The 23,902-nt window shown below is 41.9% G+C and overlaps 1 protein-coding gene across 1 annotated transcript in view; it reads left to right on the plus strand.

The window, feature by feature from the left end:
• The first annotated feature begins 234 nt into the window (after window positions 1–234).
• LOC147030504 (THAP domain-containing protein 2-like) overlaps window positions 235–23,902 on the plus strand; it is a 344,307-nt gene continuing 320,639 nt past the window's right edge. The window contains exons 1-2 of the mRNA XM_085874629.1: window positions 235–338; window positions 3,102–3,230. The gene's annotated coding sequence lies outside the window, so the exon portion shown is untranslated. The remainder of the gene's footprint in view (window positions 339–3,101; window positions 3,231–23,902) is intronic.

Consider the following 23,902-nt stretch of genomic DNA (forward strand, 5'->3'; position numbering starts at 1 on the left):
TACTGTACTGAACACTGTCGGCAATTGCAACACACATCCAAGAGAGAGGGAGGGAAGACGCGTTAGTTTTACCTTTGTGCTGTTCATGACGGCCATGGGTGTTGTTAGCGGCTGCTTATAGAAAGGTGAATAAATAGCGTTTGGATTTTATAAATACGTCATCATTGCGTCGATGTTATAATTTACAAATGAAGAAACGAGCACCTCTCAATTGTGTGATATATTTTCGGAACAGTGCGATTGTTTTATCAACATAAAAAGCTTCAATAAAAATAAATGTGTGTTTTAATTTAGACTGCAACAACAACGATTTATTCGCGGAATTCTTCAATTCAAAGGTAATTTACTTGCTGGAAGGTAAACGTGGAAACGTTGGTTCAGTTTGAAAGCCGATTTCCTTGAATCGCGATTTAGCACGACCCTGCTTTTTTCGCGATGACATTTTATGGACCTCAACGATCCATTATAACAGGGCCACACTGTCGTTTATTATCATTATGAAGTATTATGTACTGTACATAATTGTATGTGCTATCCTGTACTTTTATACGACTGGCAGTGCTACGACGGCTACGAAATCACTCGGTGATCGGACTTTTCAGCTCCATTATAATCTTATGGGACCACCGTCGTATATGCGATCCCTCGTTGACCGGAACGTCGTGAAGCGGCGCATGACTGTATATATGTATATCTCCATTGAAAACAGTCCTTCACCAAAGCGTCATCTCAAATCCTGAGGCCCCGGCCTAGCGTCTCTGTGAAACAGACGAAGATTACATGGTCAACATCAGTGAACCATCAAACGGAACCGCCGAACTGGATTTTGGGTTTCTTTGCCTTCATCAGGACTATGTCCACTGGAGATCGGGGGAGTGCTCGTCATTACAAATGTCGCACTGTATTTCTGTGTACATATAAATATATATATATATATATATATATCTATCATGTTAGTACAATAAATATGGTGGAAATTAAACAAAAGCACAAGAGTTTTACCTTTTTTATTTAGTGGTCTATATCAGGTCAGGTATGGGAGCATGTGCCAGAACAGCGTGTCGCTGCGTCCACTTTCCGCCGGTACTCCAGGGCCCTCCGTCTGGCCATCCCCCAGACAGATGCCAGGCCCATCCCCATCTCCTTGAGATGATGGTCAACCTGCTGCAACCACGAGGCACGTGGTCGGCCCACTGGCCTCCTCCACTCATGAGACTCCCTCGCTGAGAGAATCTGGTGGGCAGGATCAGCATCAGGAAAACGAGCCACATGTCCATACAGCCGCAACTGATGCTCACAGACTATGCAGGTAACAAATCTCATCCGAGTCTCTCTCAGCAACCGCTCGTTGGACACAAAATCTGACCAGCGATAGCCAAGGATTCTCCGAAGAGATCTGGTACCAAAGGAATTAAGTCTCCTTCTCAGATCCTTGGTCAGAGTCCAAGTCTCGCATCCATAGAGCAAGACTGAAAGTACCAAGGATGATGATAACTTCACATGATAACATTGAAATAAACATGTTAGTTCATAAATATGGTGTAAATTAAACAAATACACAAGAGTTTAACCTTTTAAATTTATTTCAAAACAGCGGGATTGATGAGGGTAAACAATGAACATATTACATACTCATTCTTGCTGTACTTTACCATAAATAGAAAACACAAGACTTAGCTCAGAGATGATGATGCATTATAGGGGGGAGGGTGGAGGTTAAAAAGATGTGGATGTAGAACTTGCGACGGCTGTTGGATCATCAGGAGTACGACGATGTCCCTGCTGCATTGCCACTCGAAGAAGGGTGAAATGATCCTTCACCACCTTCATCCAGAGCAGATCCTCCCTGTGTGGACAGGAAGGTATGAGATGGCATCCTCTTCCAAAATAATCCTGTCTCTTCAGCCTTAAAAATCTCCTCCGGCATAAATCAATTTTCCTCGATCAGTTCCTTGAGCCATGGTTGAACTGGAGCCTTCGGCCCTGGGTGCCCCTTGTAAACGTTGGTAAATCTGCAATGGTTTCTCCTGTACACCGGTCCACTCAAAGGCCGGGTGAAGCCACAATGGGTTCTCCCGTACACCAGTCCACTCAAAGGGATTTTTTTTCTGTTTGGTCCTCGAGTCAAACATTAAGTGATTTTTTTTTTTCCATCCTTTCACTATGAGGATCACGGGACTGGAATGATAAATTTTCGCTTTGCGGAGTGGGAACACTTGAACGGATATTTTACTCATGTTTGCACACAGTTGATTCATTGATCCCATAATGGTGGCTCACAGATGCCGCATTTTCACTTCTTGCCGACGTATTTAACAACTCGATTTCTTCGTACAATTTCATAACCTTCCTCAGCCTTTTGGCACAATTAATTTTGTCTATCGTTTTACATTTGGGTGTCAATATTAACTGTTGTGTGTCTCATATATCTTGTAGATCTAGTAATACTGGATCTCCGTATGTCTTTTCAAGATGTGTGCCTCATTCTTTGATGAATATCAAGGGAAGAGAAATGTGGTGGTGGTATTTTTTCACATGTCAGAATTGCATGTGCAAATGTAACTGCCACAGGTGTGTGTGTGTGTGTGTGTGTGTGTGTGTGTGTGTGTGTGTGTGTGTGTGTGTGTGTGTGTGTGTGTGTGTGTGTGTGTGTGTGTGTGTGTGTGTGTGTGTGTGTGTGTGTGTGTGTGTGTACGTACGAGTAATGTGCTCGTTCAATATAAATGGCTTTTATAATGTGCTAAGACGACCACAGACACAAATTTTAAAATTGGAGTCTGTCGATTGGTACAAGTTTATTTTTTCTCTTTCAAGTTTGTACTTAAGGCATGAGAAAAGGAGAAAATCATTTCACTTTTGATTTTATGAATGGAATCCTGCAACTCTGTATTTGAATGTTCATTCACTTGGGAAGGCTAAACAGCATTGCCTATGTTCAATATCCACACCTGTTTAGAAAAAGGATCATCATTTGAATATTTATACATTGTTTGCCTTTCCCTGGACTTCCAAGAGGGAAGAATGTTTTGCCAAAACAACTGAAATTAAATAGGTTTGGATCTGTGTCCACAAGACCAAGCATTGACTTCTGTACCTTCCAGGAGCGATTACAATTACATCACATCAAGTTGTCAAAGATGATCTGAAGATTGTTGGCTCACTCCATTTTATGAGCTCTTCAACTTGAACTTCGCATGTATAAGTGAAAGAATCAGAAAGCAAGCCAGCAGGTAAACCACCCAAATCTCTTTACAATATCAGCAATATCACTTGTTATTTAATTGACGAATATATATACATTTCTGACTTTCGTCCACCGGTTGCAATATTACTGAAACGGGTTTAAGAGTTGATGCTGTAACCCATGAAGTTTGAATTTATTTCAAGCACTGTCACGCAAGGGCTGACTCTTTCCAGGGAACTGTAGAACCTTGATTTTTCTTTTCAAGATAGTGCAGGCACATGTGGCAGCCAGCTCAACGTTTTCACCAAAAGGACAACTTATTTTATGACACAGGTCTTGCACATGTAGTGCAGATTGTCTGGTCTTTTTGTTTCCCTGGACAATCAAACCTAGACAAGACGATTACAACGTGAGCACCCATCTGAAGCAGCATTCTGCCACGGGATGTTGAAACGCATCAATATCAAGTCTTAGCAGCTTGTGTAATTACAATTTTTAAGAAGGTCTATCTTTATTCCCTTGTAAAAATTCATTGCTACCTCAAGAAACATTTATACACATTTCCATGCACATTTAGTTCATAGGCATCTTTGGCGTTCCCAACTTGACAGTGAGGAATGCAATGTGACCCTGACCTCTATCAGTCCAGGCCTGATCTCTAGCCCTGCTTCATAACCTTTCATCTGGGTCCTGACAGGTTGATTAATTCACCAAGGTTATGATTTATGGGTAGCTCAAGTCCTGGAATAATAGACAACAGGTGGTCTGACAGGACTCTGCCCAGAGTGCATTTTTCACCCAGCCTTGTCCAAACCCGCCAGTTCAATTTTAATGGCAGTATTTTAGGTTTGTAAAGCGGGCCATGGAAGGATTTCCAAAAATGCAAGCCAGCGGTTACACACGTGCCACACCATGATGTGACCATTCGTGTTCCTTCGGCCATCCGTCATGAGATTGGCCTGGAAAGACAGTGCAAGAAATGCCCTTCCTTATAAGGTGCTTGGTGGAGGGGGCAGTGATATTGCTGAGAAAACAACAGTGTCAGGAACGCTTTTCTGATCACGTCTTAGTGGGAGTGCAGTCAGTTGCATAAATGAGGGTGGACAGGTGTCACCCTTTTGCAACACAACCAGCAGGGCTATGTTTACTGTAACGCATCAATGGTCACTTCTGATTGGTTGCAATGACCTTCCATCCACCTCTGCATCTTGCTCGCCATGGCGTTGCCATGTGCACCTCAAAAACCAACCCTTGAGTAATGGCTGGACACACTTTGCTTTTAACCTGCGTCATTCTCTCTGATGAACATTCCGCAAGCCTCTATTTTCATTGAAGCAGCTGAGATGCAAAGGATGGCCAGTGGCACCTCATGATGTCATAATTAGGTAATTGCTGGGAGCATTATTTAATTTTTAAATATTTCATCACACACGCATCTTCACTAGATATCTTTCAATGCATTCTTTAAGTCACTGTAGACATGGTCAGTCGACCAGTGCCGAGATCTAAGACGCGTATCATCAAGTTGTGCATCTGTTATTTTATTAGGGTCACCCTTGGGTGTCATGACGTGAGCAATTTTGCACTTCAGCGTTATGACTTGCTGCATGTGTTCCATGAATAAATTGGTTCAATGTTCTTCGAGTAGGAAATCGATGAATAAGAATGTTGTTCACATTTTGAGGTGTATACCTATCGTTTCTCTGTAAAGGTAGCCATGAAATAGAAGGACAATTAAAAACGGTGCTGCTCATATAACGACAAATGTACCAGAGCTGAGATTCAGTGACCTTTTGAGAAGCTATGCAGGTTGAGACGTATGAACACCATATGAGGTGCAAGCCTCGAGCTCCAAGGTGCCATTTCAAAACCTCCTTTCTAGTTTTTTTTATTTATTTCGCGGCTGAGCTAGTTTACAAGCCTCAGATGGTGATGGTGGTTGGAAGAGAAAGGGGAGGGGAGGGCGAAATTCAGCCGGCATGTCGTCGGCTGTAGTCAGCATCCTGGGCAGACCTACCCTAGTCCGTGGCCTGTTCCGTCTTTACTTGAAGGGATCAGGGTTCTTCACTCATGCAGAAGGAATGTCCCACATTGCAACGGCACTGCGGCATAGGGGGGGTAGGGGGCTGGCGAAACGAAAACGGGAGCGCAACTAATTTGGGCTTCAGCCGTGGCTGAAAGGATAAAAAGAGCGGCCTGTCTCTTTCTGACACGCCAGGCATTGAAGAACGCTCTTCATCTGCACCGGCCCGGCGCAAAAATGAAAACGTAGATAATGGACTGTCACCGTCTTAGTAACCTCCAGGGTCAGATGGCCTGAGTTTAACAAGACAAGGGCAGAGTGGCTGAGACCTATTGTCTGTACAGCAAAAACTCACACATACATTAAAGCGTGGGTGCTCCTTTGCAAAAAGTTAGTTGGACTCCAATGTGACGTCGCAGAAATTGCGCAACTGCTGAGAGCAAATACATTGAGGTTTTTGGACGTTATAGAGCAAAGCTGGACTGTAGACGTGTGGAGTGTAGGTAATTAATTGAGACTTCGTAAATGATGGCTCACTTGCTCCTTACAAACCCAGAGGCGGGCAAGTCATTATTGTTGAGAATCAAATCTTACCCCATGAAGAAGGAGCTTGTGCAGACTTTTATCTGCTTTAAACAATTACATGGTCTAACGCACCGCAGAGTGAGCTGACAGTTGAAACATTTTCAAGGTGGGTATGAGATGGATTATATGATTTTGATTGTCAAATTTATGTAATCAAGGATTATATTGATTGTCAAATTTCCATGAACTATGTCTAGTGTTATCGCAATTTTTTGATTATTCATCATGATTAAGCAGTCGCTGGGGCAATGCGGGTTGAGGAATTGATGAAACTGTCTTGCTGGACAATCGTGAAATTGCTCAATGAAGTCCCTAACATGCCTGCAAAACCCGAATTGCTCGAAATCGAGGAACATAACTTTTGACAAGTGCGACCCTCCCCCCCCCAACCCAAACACCCCAACCCCCCCCCCAACCCATCCAGCACCACAACACTTCATTCCCTTTGCCAACCCCCCACCCCTACGACCCACCCCTCCACAGCTGTGTTAGCTCAGCAATACCCGAAACGATGAGTATCAGTTGCAGTTGAACTTTGTATTTGTGAAGGTCAAAGGAAAATTATAAAAATTTCATGACGAAACGTCTCCAGAGGGGAAGAGAGACTGCGATGCATGTCATGCTTGCAAGTAAGGGTGCGCTCTGAGGGTTTTCCAGAGCGTCCTGCCACAGGGCTTACCGTGAGCTTAGCGGAGCCTCTTCCCAGCCCACAAGCCCAGACCCGAGTAATACTGAGCCCTCGAGGCAGATACAGGTTTGGCTTACCAATAAGCACAGCTCCGTCTGTGACAAATCAACTCCACATTACCATAATTGACAGCATGGAAACTTGTGTCGAACTTTGCCTTATAGTGCTTCAAGGTTGAGTAATGTTAACTTATGATAATGAATTATAGGAACCTCATGATAATGAATCTCAACTGAACATGTTAAAACGAATGCATTGTGAACTTATTCCTGAAAATATACATTGAATCTAGTTATTTTTTGAGAAATTCTGTGTGTATATATTTCTGTCAACGAAGTCCAGCTATATATACACACTACCGGTCAAATGTTTTAGAACACCCCCATTTTTCCAGTTTTTACTAAAATTTAAGCAGTTTAATGTTTCAATGTACTCTGAAATTAAAGCGTAGAACAAATAAACAATTACAAAGAAAAAATAAATCATGGAATCGTTTTGTGGAACAAAATTTAATCCAAATTTTTGACTCATCAAAGCAGCCATATTTTACAGAAATAACAGCCAGACATACTCGTGGCATTCTTTCCACAATGGAAATGAAATATTGTTCGTAAAGTTCTTCACAACACTGTTGCAGAAGTTCCCACAAATGAGTTGCACTTGTAGGTTGCTTTGCTTTCACCCTTCTGTCCAGTTCATCCAAAACCAGCTCGATGGGGTTTAAGTCTGGAGACTGTCCTGGACATTCCATGATTTGAAGCCGACAGTCTTGTTATTTTCTTCTCGGGTAGTTCTGACATAGCCTGGAGGTATGTTTTGGGTCATTATCTTGCTGTAGGATGAACCCCTGACCAACGAGGCATAGACCAGAGGGTATTGCATGGCACTGCAAAATGCTGTGGTCGCCCTTTTGGTTCAGGGTGCCAGTCACTCTGTGCAAGTCGCCGACTCTGGATCCAGCAAAAGAGCCCCAGATCATCACGCTTCCTCCTCCATGTTTGACAGTTGGTGTCTCACACTGAGGAACCATCCTTTCGCCTACTCGATGGCGTACAAAAACCCTGCATGATGAACCGAAGATTTCAAATTTTGATTCATCGGTCCAAAAGACCTTCTTCCAGTTTTCAGTAGTCCACTGGTGGTGCTTCATGGCCCAGGCAAGCCTCTTTTTCTTATTTTGCCATCTTTGCAATAACTTTCTTACTGCCACTCGACCTGTCAAACCTGCAGCTCAAAGTCTTCTCTTCACAGTTGAAACTAAGACTGCCTTACTTTGACCAATGTTAAGCTGTGCTTGAAGCTGCTGTCCTGTGAGCCACCTATCATGCAAGCTGTTGACTCTCAGAAACTTGTCTTCTGATTGTGTTGTGGCTTTGGGTCTGCCAGACCTCTTCCTGTTAGAGTTTCCTCCAGTTTCCAAGTGCCTTTTGATGGTGTAGGAACCTGTACTCACTAACATCTTGGCTACTTTGCAATTTCTCTAAAGGAAAGACCTACACTTTTAAGGGTTATAATGGTCTGTCTGTCTTTCTTTGTTAAATGTCTTTTTCTCACCATTATGATAGCAATATGCTACTTCCTGAAGTGCAATATTGTCCAAATAATGCTTCAGAGGGTGCAGCAACACTGCTTTTATACAGACAGAGGGTTTGTGACTAATCAAGAAAAGTTGGGGCACCTGTAGAAATTGTTTGCATTAACTTTCAAAGCTTAATTTACTTCCATTGCTGCAGAATAGCTGCAGTTGCTAACCCATCACTTGTTCCCTGAATAGAGCCTTTTTTAACTACAGAAATTTACATTATTTTTCAGTTTTTGGGAGCATAAACTTTTTTTAACCACTGCCAGTTTTACGCTTAGCTTTGTACCATTTCAGGTTATTCACTGGACTTGAACTGCTTAAATTTCAGTAAAAACTGAAAAATGGGTGTGTTCTAAAACTTTTGACCGGTAGTATATGTGTGTATATATATATATATATATATATATATATATATATATATATATATATATATATATATATATATATATATATATATGTATGTATATGTATATGTATATGTATTCCATTCCAGAAGGGCAATACCCTGTGCAGAGCGTTTGTGCTGCCTGAGCAGTATCCTTGGCTATTGGGCACAATCCTGGACGGGTTGCCACTCCGACACAGTATACCAGCATGCTGCCACTCATTTTGCTGATCTCAGAAGGATGACAGGCTGAGTTAACCCCACCTGGTATTAATTCAATAGCTGAGCAGGATTTGAACTCAGGACCCTAGGATCCCAAGCCCACCACCCTAACCATTAAGCCAACACCAGGCATGTATGTGTGTGTGTGTATATATATATATATATATATATATATATATATATATATATATATATATATATATATATATATATATATATATACATATATATATATATATATATATACATATATACATATATATATATATATATATATATATATATATATACATATATATATATATATATATATACATATATACATATATATATATATACACACACACATGTATAAAATCTAGTTCGGTCAAGTCGTGTCTGCCTTCTGGTGACATTCATCATCAGATTTCTCCAAACATCCCTATCCTGCACTACTTACTGAAGCTTTGGCAGAAACAGCTTGGTTGCAGTATTTACCCCATCCATCCAGGACATATAAGGTCTGTCTTTTCCTATTCTTCCCTCAACCCTTCCCAGCATGGTTGACATCTCCAGACTTTCGTTTTCTCTACACATGATGTGTCCAATGTATGACAGGTTCGGTTTTATCATCAGCACTTCGAATGTACCTGGTGGTCTAATTTCCTCCACCACCAAAGGTGGATGAAGGTTATGTTTTCAACCCTGTCTGTCTATTTGTCTGGCTGTCTGTGAAGAGGATATCTCAAAATTTGTTGATGGATTTGGATGAAATTTGGTGGACAGGTTGGGTGTGTGAAGATCCGGATACTATAATTTTTTTAATTTCAACAAGTGATTCTTCACCAATGAGAAATGGAGGCCAAAAAATAGTATGATATCTCAAAAAGTTGTTGTATAGATTATGACAAAACTTGGTGGATGAGTTTGTTGTGACAAGATCAAGTGGATTAGATTTTGGTTAAGGTCTGGATCCAGGTGCATCAGTGGGATACAAAACATAAACTGTTCAGCCTGGTAGAGGTACGTGCTCTACCGAGTGCCCTTCAACTTTCTTCAAGCACCGATTTGTTTGTTCTTCTTGCAGTCCATGGAACTTTTAACATTCGTCTCTAACACCACATTTCAAAACTGTCAATCTTCTTCCTGTCTTTCTTTTTCACTGTCCACGACTCACATCCATACATTGCAACTGAAAATACCAGATAATTCACCGGCCTCCTCTTGGTTTGTTTTGTTACATCTTTACCAATCATGACGTTGCTGTTCTTCACAATGATAGCTGTCTATTAATTTCTCCCCCACATCCTCCACTCACTTCAATCTTAGAACCCAGGAAGATGAAACTTTCCACTTCTTTGTCTTCTTCTTTCATGTGGTGTGTCTCTGAGTTGTTGGTTTACAACGTGAAGTTAGCTGTTTTCAGCTAGCCTTGGGCCATTTGTGGTCAGGTGCTGTAGTTCTTGCCGTCCTCCCTCTGGGTGATGTATTTGGCAGTCTTGCACAAGATCATCTGCAGTCTGAGGAAAGCGACACTCGCATTTAGGCGAGTCAGAAAGGTCCCAAACTCTCCACTATTTCCACATGATCATTTCCCAATCTGAACACATGGATCTTCTCAGTTGACCAGAATTTTCATCTTTTTTTTAGGTTTAAATAAAGACCCAGAGAAGACATACCTTAGCTTGTTGATACATCTTTCTCCAATCCTGACTCTGGCCTCTATGTCACCCAATTTGATTTCCTCATGATGTACTCACTATCTCCACAGGTTGATGAGGTAAGGGGTGAGAATGCACCCCATGTCTGACACCTTTTACAATTACAAATCATTCTGTCTCTCCATACTCTGTTGTAACTATCGCTTCTTGGTCAGTGTACAGGATTCTTATCAGACATATCAGGTGCTATTACATCCCCATTTCTCTCAGTATAATCCACATCAATTTTTGATCAACACAATCAAAAGTTTTGCAATAATCTCAAAAACAAAGTTAGTAACTTACTTTTATGTCCCCTTACTTTTTTCCATGATCCACCTCAAATTAATATTAATAATTTGATCTCTAGTACCTTTTCCTCTTCTGAAACCTGCTTGCCCAATGGGTATTTCTCACATAAATTAAATCTTCTCTTCTGTGTTGAATGATCTTCAGTAATATCTTGCCAGCATGTGAAATCAAGGCAATGGTTTGGTTATTTGAACATTCTCTTGGATCCCCTTTCTTTGGAAATGGTATGTATAATGACTGCTTCCATCTTTTATGCCACACAATCCTGCTCCAGATCTGTGCACAGAGAGCTATTAAAATTTTGATTGCTTCCTCCATAACTACCTGAAAGATTTTGATTGGAATTTCATCGGCACCTTGTGCCTTTTGCATTTACCTGATCTTTCAAGGATTTACGTACCTCACTTTCTATCAATATTTTGTTCTTGCTCATGTTCTTTCTTCAAAGGTTACCATCACATTACTATCTCGTTTGTATCCTTTTGGTATAGTCCTTCCATCTTTCTTTCACCTGTGTTTCTTCTGTCAGATATTTTCATGTTCCACTGTTGAGAACCCCAATCCTATATCTAAACTTTCCTGTGATCTCTCTGAGCCTTTTTTTAAAAGATCTCTTGTTTTTCCCGCTCTGTTGTCACGTTCTATCTCTTAGCATGCCTCTGAAACATTTATCTTTGTCTATCCCAGATTGTCATTAGAAGTCTCTATTTAGTTGTTTCATGTCCTCTCTTGATGCACCTTTGGTTTTCATCTATCTTCTTCTGTCTGTAATATGTTTCGTTTTCTTCTTCAGACTTTCTTCTCCAGACAAATGTAATATTTATTGCCTCTCCTGACAGCCATTTACCCTTCTTATTTGTGATTACTTTTGAGATGTTGTTTTTGGCCTCTTCTTTTATAAGTCAAACCTCTTGCCACAATATTTGTCTGGTATTCTGTCAATGAAGTCCAGCTAAGCAAAACGGTTTTGTTTCTTTATTGCATATTGTTTGCATTTGTTTTCAAGGTCATATCTGGTCAGAGTTATTTTATTTTATTTTTTCACCTTTCCCAATTTGATTTGTAGTTTTGCCACAAGGAGTTCATGATCTGTCCCACAGTCTGTGCCTGGCATAGGTCGTGGCAGATTGCACAGCACTTTGTTTTCCATCTGTTGATAAGAATGGAGTTATTCTGATTTCTATGTTGCCCATCAGGTGAATTATATGTGTACGGTCTGCACTTAGGTTGTTTGAACCGTGTTTGTAATTACCAAGATCATTCTCCTTCCTGAACTGTAGTATTCGTTTCCCTGGCTCATTTCAGATACCAAGTCCATGCTTTCCTGCAATCCCTGGTGCTCCTGCTTCTCCACTTCTTGCATTCCCGTCTCCCATAATGATTATAACACCTTATTTTGACACCTGTTCTACTTGCAACTTTCCATAAAACTCTTCCACATTTTCTTCATCTGCAACAGAAGTTGGCAGTTGTTGCAATATCATTGAAAAATGATAATGTGGCAAATTATTTCACTGGTTACTGTGCTTCCACTGAATAAGCAGGCACTGATGATGGAAAGCTTGTGTTATGGTTCAGGTTATGGATGTGATTTGTGAGTGGGTTACTCTTTGGAATATTGTTCCACTGGTTGACATTTGCCTTCAATTATCGTTCAATTGGTTGATGTTGCTAAAGTTAATATTAATTCAAACATGTGAATCACTCTTTGATTCATTTATTTCATTCCACATCATTTGCTGTGATAGATTCGGCACACTTGCTAATGTCTCCGCCCCCTCCCCTCTGAGGGATGGGGGGAGGGGGAGGGGGTGGAAGCCTCTTCCAAAAATGGAGCTGCCCATGACCTGACCCTGGGTACTACTAGCATATATGCAAAATTGGTGTAGATTGGGCTAGTGCTGTTTTTATGCCTCTGCCGGCAAAGTCACTGGCAGCATTATGTTTTCGGGATGTCCATCCGTCTGTACGTACGTACGTCCGTCCATGCTAATTTTCTCTTTTCTCTGAAACCGTTTATCTGAATTGACACTATTTTCACCATAGGTGTGACTACTCGTGTAAGAATGTTTTTATGATAATTATGACATCATAGGTCACGTTGTGTGGCAGCCATGTTGAAAAAAAGCAAAAACTTTTGAGCTCTATACAGTCATGCGCCGCTTAACGACGTTCCGGGCAACGACGGATCGCATATACAACGCATCTGCCAGCTCTGAAAAAAATGAAAAAAAATGTACTGAAAAATTCCTATCGCCAAGTGATGTCGCCTCCTATAAAAATAGCACATACAATTATGTACACTGTACAGTACATAATACCTCATAATGATAATAAACGACAGTGTGGCCCTGTTATAATGCGATCATTGAGGTCCATAAAATGTCATTGCGAAAAAAACAGGATCGTGCTAAATCGGGATTCAAGGAAATCGGCTTTCAAACTGAACCAATGTTTGCACGTTTACCTTCTAGCAAGTAAATTACATTTGCATTGAAGAATTCCGCGAATAAATAGTTGTTCTTAGTCGACATTAAAACGCAAATTTGTTTTTGGTGAAGCTTTTTATGTTGTTAAAACAATCGCACTATTCCGAAAATATATATCGCAATTGACAGGTGCTCGTTTCTTCATTTGTAAATTATAACATCGATGCAATGATTACGTATTTATAAAATCCAAACGCTAATTATTCACCTTTCTATAATCGATGCGGGAGGAGATTGTAATCTGCTGCTAACAACACCGATGGCCATCATGAACAGCACAAAGGTAAATCTAACGTGTCTTCCGTCTCTCTTGGATGTGTGTTACAATTGCCGACAGTATTCAGTACAGTAACATGCTGTACAGTGTACAGGTTTGTATCCGAGGAGCAATAGGCTATACCATATAGCCGAGGTGTCTAGGTTTGTGTAAGTACGATGTTCGAAAACGAAAATGAAAAAAAAAAAAGATGTTCGCACAACGACGACGTCGCTTAACGACGCGTTTCTCAGAACGTAACCCCGTCGTTAAGTGGCGCATGACTGTATCTGCAAAACCGCTGCATGGAAAAAATTGAAACTAGGCACGTGTGAAGTACTCCCAATGGGAAACAAGTGATTTCTTTTCTGATTTTATAGATGCCTTCATTATGACATAATTACATACGTTTAACGCTTTATCCGATCAGTATGAAAAATTTTGAGGGTTATCTTGGGCTAAATTGTATGGGAGGGGGGTGGGGGGGACTGATGATGCCATCGGTCACGTTGTTCAGTAGCCACATTGTTTTTAACATAAAAACCTTCAAAAATCTTCTTCTTCAAAACAGCTGAACAGATCGAGGCAAAACTTTGCAGGTATGATTGCCGATCCACGAGGAACAAAAAGTTCTACAACTTTGACATCATATGGCACATGGTTTGGCAGCCATATTAGTTTGGCAGCCTCAAACCTTTAAAAATCATGTTCTCCAGAATGGCTTTGACAGATCGAAGGGAAACGCCACCCACATGTTTCCCAAGCCTTGCAGATACCAGTGTTTACAAATAATTTGTAGGTCACATGGCCTGGCAGCCATATTTGATTGAATGAAAATTTTTTGAAAAATTATTCTTTTGAAATGCTTCATTAATCAAAATAAAACGTCACAATTATGATCTAGTCGTCATGGAGGATATGTGTTTTAAATTTCAACCAGATTGAACGCATGGTCTGGCAGCCAGAATTATTTAATATTTTGAATCCAGGTTCAGGGATTTAAATCAAACTTGGTGTAATGTAGGCGGAGGCATATCTGGCAACGTTGCGATGTCGAAGAATGCCCTTCTAGTTTTCTATGATTTTCAGATGTACATCGATACATACATGCAGAAAATTGCCTTATTAGTCCCCTTTCGGTTTCAATCGAGGGGATCATAGGTTTGCTCTCTGTCTGCCCATCCCATCTGTGGTTTTTCATATCCTTTAACATATTCATCTCAAAGTTGGTACGTGGCTTTATTATGATAAGTTACATAAAAGTTCGACTTTTAGGGCATTTTGTCAATTTTTCACAGTTATGCCCTTTTTAAACTTCGAAAATATCACATACATGAGTCAGTGTTCAGCTGCCCTGGCTCCACCTCACTGCTTTGCACCCATTGTCTGGACAGCTAGCGTGACTCCACCCCAATAAAATATTGTGCTGTCATTGCATGAAGCAGCACAGATCAACAGGCCTTAGGCCTGGGTGTTAGGCAATCGCCCACTGCAATTGGAATGATCTCAGATATATAACCACAATATATTATATCTATACATTAGCCGTACACATGTTTTTGCTTCATGTATGTATATCACTTTACTACTTCCACCACCGAAGGTGAAGGAGGTTATGTTTTCCCCCCTGTCTGTGTGTCTGTTGGGTCGCCAAAATAGGTGACCCTTATTGTCAGTAATTCTGTCTATTTGTTTGGATGTTTGTTCGTTTGTCATCAGCATAATTAGAAGTAAACGTGGGCCGATTTTGACCAAACTCGGGTGGTAGGTACATCTTATGACCTCGTGCTTTGGAAATTGTGATGGTTTCTTGGGACGCTTTGGTTCCCTAGCAACAGTCGAAAAACCTTCAAAATCGGTACCGTTCACGCGAAATCAATTCCGAAAGCCATTATCCCACGTAGGCTTATTAAATTTGGCATGTATCATCCACAGGTGATGCTCTACCAAATATATTCCGGTTTTTGTGATATATGGAATAGTTTACCCACAGCGCCCCCTACAAATGGGGTATGCCCGAAAATTGAAGGCCCCCTCGCGACCAGGTGAGTGCATCGATCCAAATGAAACTTTGCAGGTTCATAGCACGCAATGAGTACTACAACTTTGCCTCAGGACATATTGACCGATATTGCTTAGGTCAGCGGTCAAAGGGCAAAAATCGATAATATGCGAGAGCTGGAGGTGCCTTCGTGCCAAATGCTACTCCTCCTAGGGTTATGGTCAGATGATCATGAAAATTCACACGAATCATCTGGAATGCATTGTGCACAAACTATCGAGCCGGATTTTTGATTTATATCTTTGTTCACCCACAGCACCCCCTCGAACTTTGGGGATTTCCGATATCAAACCACATTTTCGGTACTTTTCATTCAAATTGATACCGAGTAGTTATCAGTAGATGGAACTCGATGCGATTTGGTATGCATCATCTTAAGGTGATTCTCTATCTGTAATATGACATCCATTTTTTTTCTATATCTTATAGTTTCCAAATGGTAACACTCTCAACCTGGGTGTCCGAGGGCCATTGAGCATTCCCACTGAAAATTCAAAGTACATGAGCTCCAAGACGGTTGAACCGAATAGAATGAATCTTTACATGCTTATAGACCGTAATGAATACTACAACTTTGCTCATTTGCATAATGACCTATCTCGAGTAGGTCAGGGGTCAAAGGTCAATAAATGCATTTTTCGGGTGAAATTACCATTCAAGGCACCCTTGCTCCGACACGGATTAACCGATACGAATGAAAGTTCAAAGGTATATAGTACTCAATGTGTACTACAACTTTGCTTCAGGACATATTGACCTATCTCGGCTAAGTCAGGGGTCAAAGTTCAATGAGTGCATTGTTCGGGCAAAAATGACCACTCAAAGCCCCCTTGCTCATACACGGGTTAACCGATTTGATTGCAATTTCCAAAGTACTTAGTACTAGATTAACTCAGATCAGGGGTCAAAGGTCATCAGATGCTCGGCAACCCATGGCCGCCTACCGGCTTGTTACTTATGAAATCTAAAGGTTTCGTAAGTATATTGATCACTTCCGTCCTCTGTTTGTGTGTTTGTTTGTTTGTAGGCACGATAACTCGATAACGGAAGAAGCTACCAATGTCAAATTACAATACGTGATTCAGGAGGGTGATGGCTAGTGCTGATTAGATTTTGGTCAAAATCGGTCAAAGGTCAAGGTCACAGTAAGGTCAAACATTCGATTTTTGATGGTTTGGTACAGAATCATCGTAGAAACTTCTGGTTTGCGTCGCTACCTTCTGCAGAGACAGCTTTTATTAGACAAGGTCAGAGGTCAAGTTGACGATTTCGTAAGTACCAGTCTATGACTGCTTGTTACTTACGAAATCTAAAGATTTTGTAAGTATATTGATGACTTCTGTCATCTGTTTGTGCGTTTGTGTGTTTGTTACTTACGAAATCTAAAGATTTCGGAAGTATAATGATCAGTTCTGTTCTGTTTGTTTGTGTGTATGTGTGTGTGTGTGTGTGTGTGTGTGTGTGTGTGTGTGTGTGTGTGTGTGTGTGTGTGTGTGTGTGTGTGTGTGTGTGTGTGTTTGTTTGTAGGCACGATAACTAGAGAACGGAAGAAGCTACCAATTTCAAAATACACCGCGTGATTCAGGAGGGTGATGGATAGCGCTGATTAGATTTTGGTCAAAATCGGTCAAAGGTTAAGGTCACAGTGAGGTCAAACATTCGATTTTTGATGGTTTGGTGCAGAATGATCGTTCAAACTTCTGGATTGCGTCGCTACCTTCTCCAGAGACAGCTTTTATTAGACAAGGTCAGAGGTCAAGTTGACGATTTCGTAAGTACCAGTCTATGACTGCTTGTTACTTATGAAATCTAAAGATTTCGTAAGTATATTGATTATTTCCGTTTCTGTTTGTGTGTGTGTTTGTTTGTAGGCATGATAACTCGAGAACGGAGGAAGCTACCAATGTCATATTACACCACGTGATTCAGGAGGGTGATGGCTAGCGCTGATTAGATTTTGGTCAAAATCGGTCAAAGGTCAAGGTCACAGTGAGTTCAAACATCCAAAAAATGATAACTCGAGAACGGAAGAAGCTACCAATGTCAAATTACACCACATGATTCAGGAGGGTGGTGGCTAGCGCTGATTAGATTTTGGTCAAAATTGGTCAAAGGTCAAGGTCACAGTGAGGTCAAATATCCAAAACATTCGTTTTTTGATGGTTTGGTACAGAATCATCGTTGAAACTTCTGGTTTGCGTCGCTACCTTCTCTGGAGACAGCTTTTATTAGACAAGGTCAGAGGTCAAGTTGACGATTTCGTAAGTACCAGTCGATGACTGCTTGTTTGTTTGTTTGTAGGCACGATAACTCGAGAACGGAAGAAGCTACCAATGTCAAATTACACCACGTGATTCAGGACGGTGATGGCTACTGCTGATTAGATTTTGGTCAAAATCGGTCAAAGGTTGAGGTCACAGTGAGGTCAAACATCCAAAAAAAGTTATAACTCAAACGGAAGAAGCTACCAATTTCAAATTACACCACCTGATTCAGGAGGGTGATGGCGAGCGCTGATTAGATTTTGGTCAAAATCAGTCAAAGGTCAAGGTCACAGTGAGGTCAAACATTCGATTTATGATGGTTTGGTACAGAATCATCATAGAAACTTCTGGTTTGCATCACTACCTTCTCTAGAGACAGCTTTTATTTGACAAGGTCAGAGGTCAAGTTGACGATTCCGTAAGTACCAGTCTATGACTGCTTGTTTGTTTGTTTGTCTGTTTATGTGCATGATAGCTCAAAAAGTTGTCCATAGATTCTGATGAAATTTGGTGGGCAGTTTGCATGTGTGTTAAGGACGAACTGATTTGATTTTGCTGAAGATCTGTATCTGGCTACTAGAATGTTTTTAAGTGATTTTTCACCATTGAGAGATAGGTGCAAAAATGATATATAGCATGATATCTCAAAAAGTTGTGGACGGATTCGAACAAAACTTGGTGGACACATTGGGGGTGTAACAAGGACGAGGAGGCTTCCAAAGGAGGCACTTGCTTTGGAGGACCTTATTAGAGTCCATGATGAAGGTAACATGGACTTCAGAAGTGCTGGAGCCTCCACTGGATGTCATCTATACATTAGACCCAGACCTGCTACAGTTCTCCTGTGCAGTAGGGGGTTGATATTCAAATCCTGTGGAGGGTCCTTCATGACGTTGTACATCATCCAGCATCTTTAGATACATGGTACTTGCAGACATCCATGCAAAAGGAGCATTCTGCATTGTGCTCCTAACATGGGCTTTATACACTCGGGCTCGGCCAGGAGTATCCAAATGCAGAGCAATACTATGAAGAACACTCACTCATTGTCGGGTTGTAACAGCAATATAGTTCATTTGAGATGACAAGCACAAGCTCCAGGAGAAACTGACCTCAAGTATTCCAGCTCCTGTACTCACTGCAGGGGCATGCCACCCATAAAGAACTACAGAGGCTGCTCACTGGGTAATCGTCCGCTGAGAGACATGACCTTGCATTTCTCAACAGTGAATAGGACATTCCACTTCTGCCCCCATTCTTATATCTCTGTAAATCCTCCCTCAGATAAATTATGGCATTCTCTTCATCCAACAGCCAGTATATGGTACTGTCATCAGTATAGAGGCAGGTAGGTTTATGCAGATTGTCACACAGATCGTTAATGTAGACTAAAACAAGGTGGGCCTGAGAATTTAACCTTGAGGTACTGATGCAGTTATTGGAGTTAAATTTGATGTTTGGCCATTGACCACAACTTGGATACGCCCGCCTATCAAGTAGCTGGATAACCAATGCAACAGCTGCCCTCTGACTCCATTTGCATCCAACTTGGCCATCAATCCCTTGTGCCATACTCTATCAAGTACCACAACTGTACCTTCTTGACATCTGTTGATACAAGACATCCACTCATGACTCAAGTATGTGAGTCAGTCTGAGGGCGAATGACCATTACGGAAACCAAACTGATTGTTGCGAATGATGTAATTTCTAATTATGTTTCCTCAGTTCTGTGTTGATACCTTTCTCCATAACCTTGCTAATGCAGCTTAGAAGATTGATGGGCCTGTAATTATCTGGGACAGACCATGAGTTTTTTTTATGTACTCGCACAACATTGGCTATCTTCCAGGAGGAAGGGAAGTGGCCATGGCTAAAGCAGAAACAGAACAATTTGGCAGGAGGTGTGGCAAAGACTGATGCGCACTCTGTTAGAACCTCTGTTTCCAATTTCATCAGGTCTGGATGCCTTATTTACATCGAGCATCTGTAAGATTCTTCTAATGTCATGAGGCCCACACCTCCGTGTCCAGGTGTGTGTCGGTATGAGTTGAGAGATCAGGAGGGTCATTTTCAGCGAAATCAATTGCACACTTTAATGCAAAATTATTGCAGAAGATATCCACTTTCTCTTGAGAGGTGGCGAAGGTCTGACGACAATGCTTCTATGAGGTTGGGATACAAGAATGTTGTCCATTCCCTTGTATCCTCTCCACTGCCCATTACTCCACCACTGATCATTGGGTTTGGTTACTCCAGTGGTCAGACGATATTTTGTCCTCTGGAAGTGTTATCTTTTCGCTGCCTCCTTCACTTTCTGATCGTTCTGCCTTTCCCCTATCAAAGCGTCATGGGAAACAGCACAGGGGTGATTGCTCCAGTTTTTATTTGCCAGACAGATAGCTTTGTCAGCCATTCGGCAAGCCTCAGTAAACCAAGGAATATCGGATGGTAGAACAGTAATGTCTCAATGAGGAATGAATTTATCGATACCTAACTTGATGATTGTGTCAATGTTGTTGAAAGCTATGTCACAATCTCCAATATTTGGGCTTTCTCCCATGCCCTGCTATGCAGATGCTGCCGAAGAGGTTCCCAGCTTGATTTTTTTGTAATCCCACAATCGCCATTGGTATGGTTTATCCAAGACTGGTGGCTTTTTGAAGATATTCTCCACTGATCTATAGTCAGATGTTCCAATGTTGGCCTTCATGCTTGTAGTGTAATAAGCAGCAGGGACAACAATGATCAAATCCTGTAGATTATCACCATAGGTAGACTCTTTTACCAGTTAGTCCAAGCCATGTGTCTCACAAAGGTGTAGCATGCAATTCCTGCTCTGTCAGTTGGGGATTTGTGACATAACCACTCCTGATGGCAGGTCAGGCATTTGTGCGTCTACTTTCCGCCAGTACTCCAGGGGCCTCCATCTGGCCACCCCTCAAGCAGATGCCTAGCCCATCGCCATCTCCTTGAGATGCCAATCGGCCTACTGCAACGATGAGGCACCTGGTCAGACCGTTAGCCTCCTCCACTCATGAGGCTCCCTCGCTGAGAGAATCTGGTGATCAGGATCAGTGTCAGGAAAATGAGCAATATGTGCATTCAGCCTCAGCTGATGCTCACGGACGATGCAAGTAACAAATCTCATCTGAGTCTCTCTCAACGACTGTTCGTTGGACACAGAGTCTGACCAGTGATCCCCAAGGATTCTCTGAAGAGACCTGGAACTGAAGGAGTTAAGTCTCTATCGCAGATCCTTGGTCAGATTTCAAGTCTCACATCCGTGATGCAAGACTGGAAGGACCATGGACTTGAAGACTTTGACCTTTGTCCTCCTGCATAGGTACCGACAGCACTACACCCATGATCCAGTGAATCCATGACTCCCCAGGCCTGACACAGAAGTCTATTGACCTCTGCCTCACAACATGCGGATACATGAATATCACTGCTAGGGTAAGTGAATCTCTCCATGACCTCAACATCCTCACCACAAACAGGTCCAGATAAAAAGATAGCAGCATCCAAGATGTCATCATATTCTTGACCAAGGAGACCCATAATTCCAGTGTCATCAACTCCTCATTCAGCACTTGAGGGCCCCCGTAAGGATGTTCAGTCACCGCAAGAATGACTGCATCATCTGCAAAATCAAGGTCAGAGATCTTAACTAGTGATGTAAGACTCGAGTCCATTTTGGGGGATATTTGGACTCGGACTCAGGTAGTGAGGACTCGGCTCAATTCCGGCTCATGTCTGGCAAAATTTAGTATATTTATTTCTCATTCCAAATCAAAAGTTTGTTGCATTATCACAATGAAAATTTGAAGTTCTGGCAAGTATTCATGCATCCTGAATGTGGAAGTTCAAGATCTGTGATTCCCTACAATTTATAACAATCCACACCATTCAATGCCCAAACTTAGTCATGCCAAATTGCAATGTGTGTTGTGTATATTGTGTATAGCTTGTCTCTACCCCCGCAGGACCAGATGTAAGCTGGGTGTTGTTGCTTCGATGGCACAACTGAGTATCGTGTGTGAACGCGTGGTGGAACATATAAAATTACGAGCTGCAAACAAATTTAATACTCCGAGCTGCAAACCTCACTGGTGATCAGCAGGGTAGAGACAATGTGCTCATGTGGCAAGCGACACTTGTTGCTGGTAGGTTGTGCAACAAGTGCTCTGATGGGACTCAATTTGTGCCCCACAGTTTCATCAAATTAGTGGGTTAGAGTGTGTGTGTGTGTGTGTGTGTGTGTGTGTGTGTGTGTGTGTGTGTGTGTGTGTGTGTGTGTGTGTGTGTGTGTGTGTGTGTGTGTGTGTGTGTGTGTGTGCACTCCACATGTGGTGAAACGACAGAGACCAAGCATCTCTCTCTCTCTCTCTCTCTCTCTCTCTCTCTCTCTCTCTCTCTCTCTCTCTCTCTCTCTCTCTCTCTCTCTCTCTCTCTCTCTCTCTCTCTCTCTCTCTCTCTCTCTCTCTCTCTGTCTCTGTCTCTGTCTCTGTCTCTGTCTCTGTCTCTGTCTCTGTCTCTGTCTCTGTCTCTGTCTCTGTCTCTGTCTCTGTCTCTCTACATCCAATTTAAACTCATTTATGGGTTCGGCATTATTTCTCTCAGAATCGTTCGGAGTTTATCCTTGTGACTCTCAAAGCTGATAACAAACGAATAAAAAAAACAACCCTCCAACAACCTTGTGTTCAGAGTTCCTTCATGTTGGTTTGAGCTGTGAAAAGTGTGTTCCGACATTTTGTGGTCGCTTTGGATTGTTATATTTTGACACCAGGAGGAGTATGTTTAATATGATGGTTCAGTGATTGCCACTGGCTTGCTGAAAATGTGAAATTTAATTTTCCACGACGGTTCCCCTTTTTGTACGTTCTTATGTTATATGACCGGTCACTTTGCCAATGACACGCACGTTCACACACACACACACACACACACACACACACACACACACACACACACACACACACACACACACACACACACGTATCAACGTGCACGTCACATCGACCGAGCTGCGCGATGGCGGGCGGTCTCTCGGGTGGTACCTCACCTAAGTGAAATGTTGTGCAATTTCATTTTTAGATGACATCGCTTTATTTACCTTTTTGTGCGATGTGTTTTCATCACTGACACGTCAATTCAACATTCATGCATTTAAAAAAATAAAAAATACATCGACCTCATGTTCAGAATTCCTTCATGATGATTTGAACGATACATGTATATGAACATATATTTTGAGATCTATACATACTTAGAAAATGAACAGGAGAGAACTTCATAAATATGTGTGGAAAAATTACAGGCCCAGACCAGGAATCAAACTCATGCCCTCTGGAAGACCACACCAGTGCTCTGCCATCTGAGCATTGCAATTATTCCATACATACATGTGCCACTCTCCTCCTCCCACTGGTTCCAGAGCACTCGCTGCCAACCAGAGGAGCAGCTAGGGCTTGCTCTCGAGAGGGTCTTCCACCTGTGGGGGGATACATCCTTTTCCACTATTAAACACCACAGCGGGCGTAGTAATATACTTAGAAAATGAACAGGATAGAACATCATAAATATATGTGGGAGAAAATTACAGGCCCAGACCGGAAATCGAACCCAGGTCCTCTGGAAAAGCGTACCAACCGTAATTTTTCCACTGAGGGCTGGTTGCGGGGATTGGGTTGGGGGGGGGTGGGGGTGGTGGTGGTTTTCATGCTGACCCAATGTTGACTGTGGTAGAGATGTCACACAGCCAAGCCATCATCGTCAAAATAGATGCAAATCTTCGGACAAATTCTTTTTGTCTTCAAAGAATGGGATTGGTTGACCTGATGAATGTGGCCGGTCACCACATCAATAATAAAAGTTCGGACGAATTCTGATCCATGAGGGTTTCCGGGTCACCTGTGTGGGGTCTTATTCGGTCAGCATGGATGATCTGAGGGATAGCCCATGGTCCCATTTTGATCTTAAAACGACCACTTCACAGATCTGTGCCAGGACGACCCCCAGTCCCTGCCAAGGCAATGTGAGCTTTGGGCATTTACCCTTCCAACTCCAGGGATTGAAGAACCAAATCTTAATCCCCGGATAGTACTCACTCACCTGGCTTCAGTGGTCGTACCGGTGCTTCATCTTTACACCCACCAGCTGGAGATG

This window comes from Eptatretus burgeri, chromosome 3 (assembly GCF_056783735.1).
Source record: "Eptatretus burgeri isolate ZD-2024b chromosome 3, Ebu_testis_v1, whole genome shotgun sequence".
NCBI classification, from domain to species: Eukaryota; Metazoa; Chordata; class Myxini; order Myxiniformes; family Myxinidae; genus Eptatretus; species Eptatretus burgeri.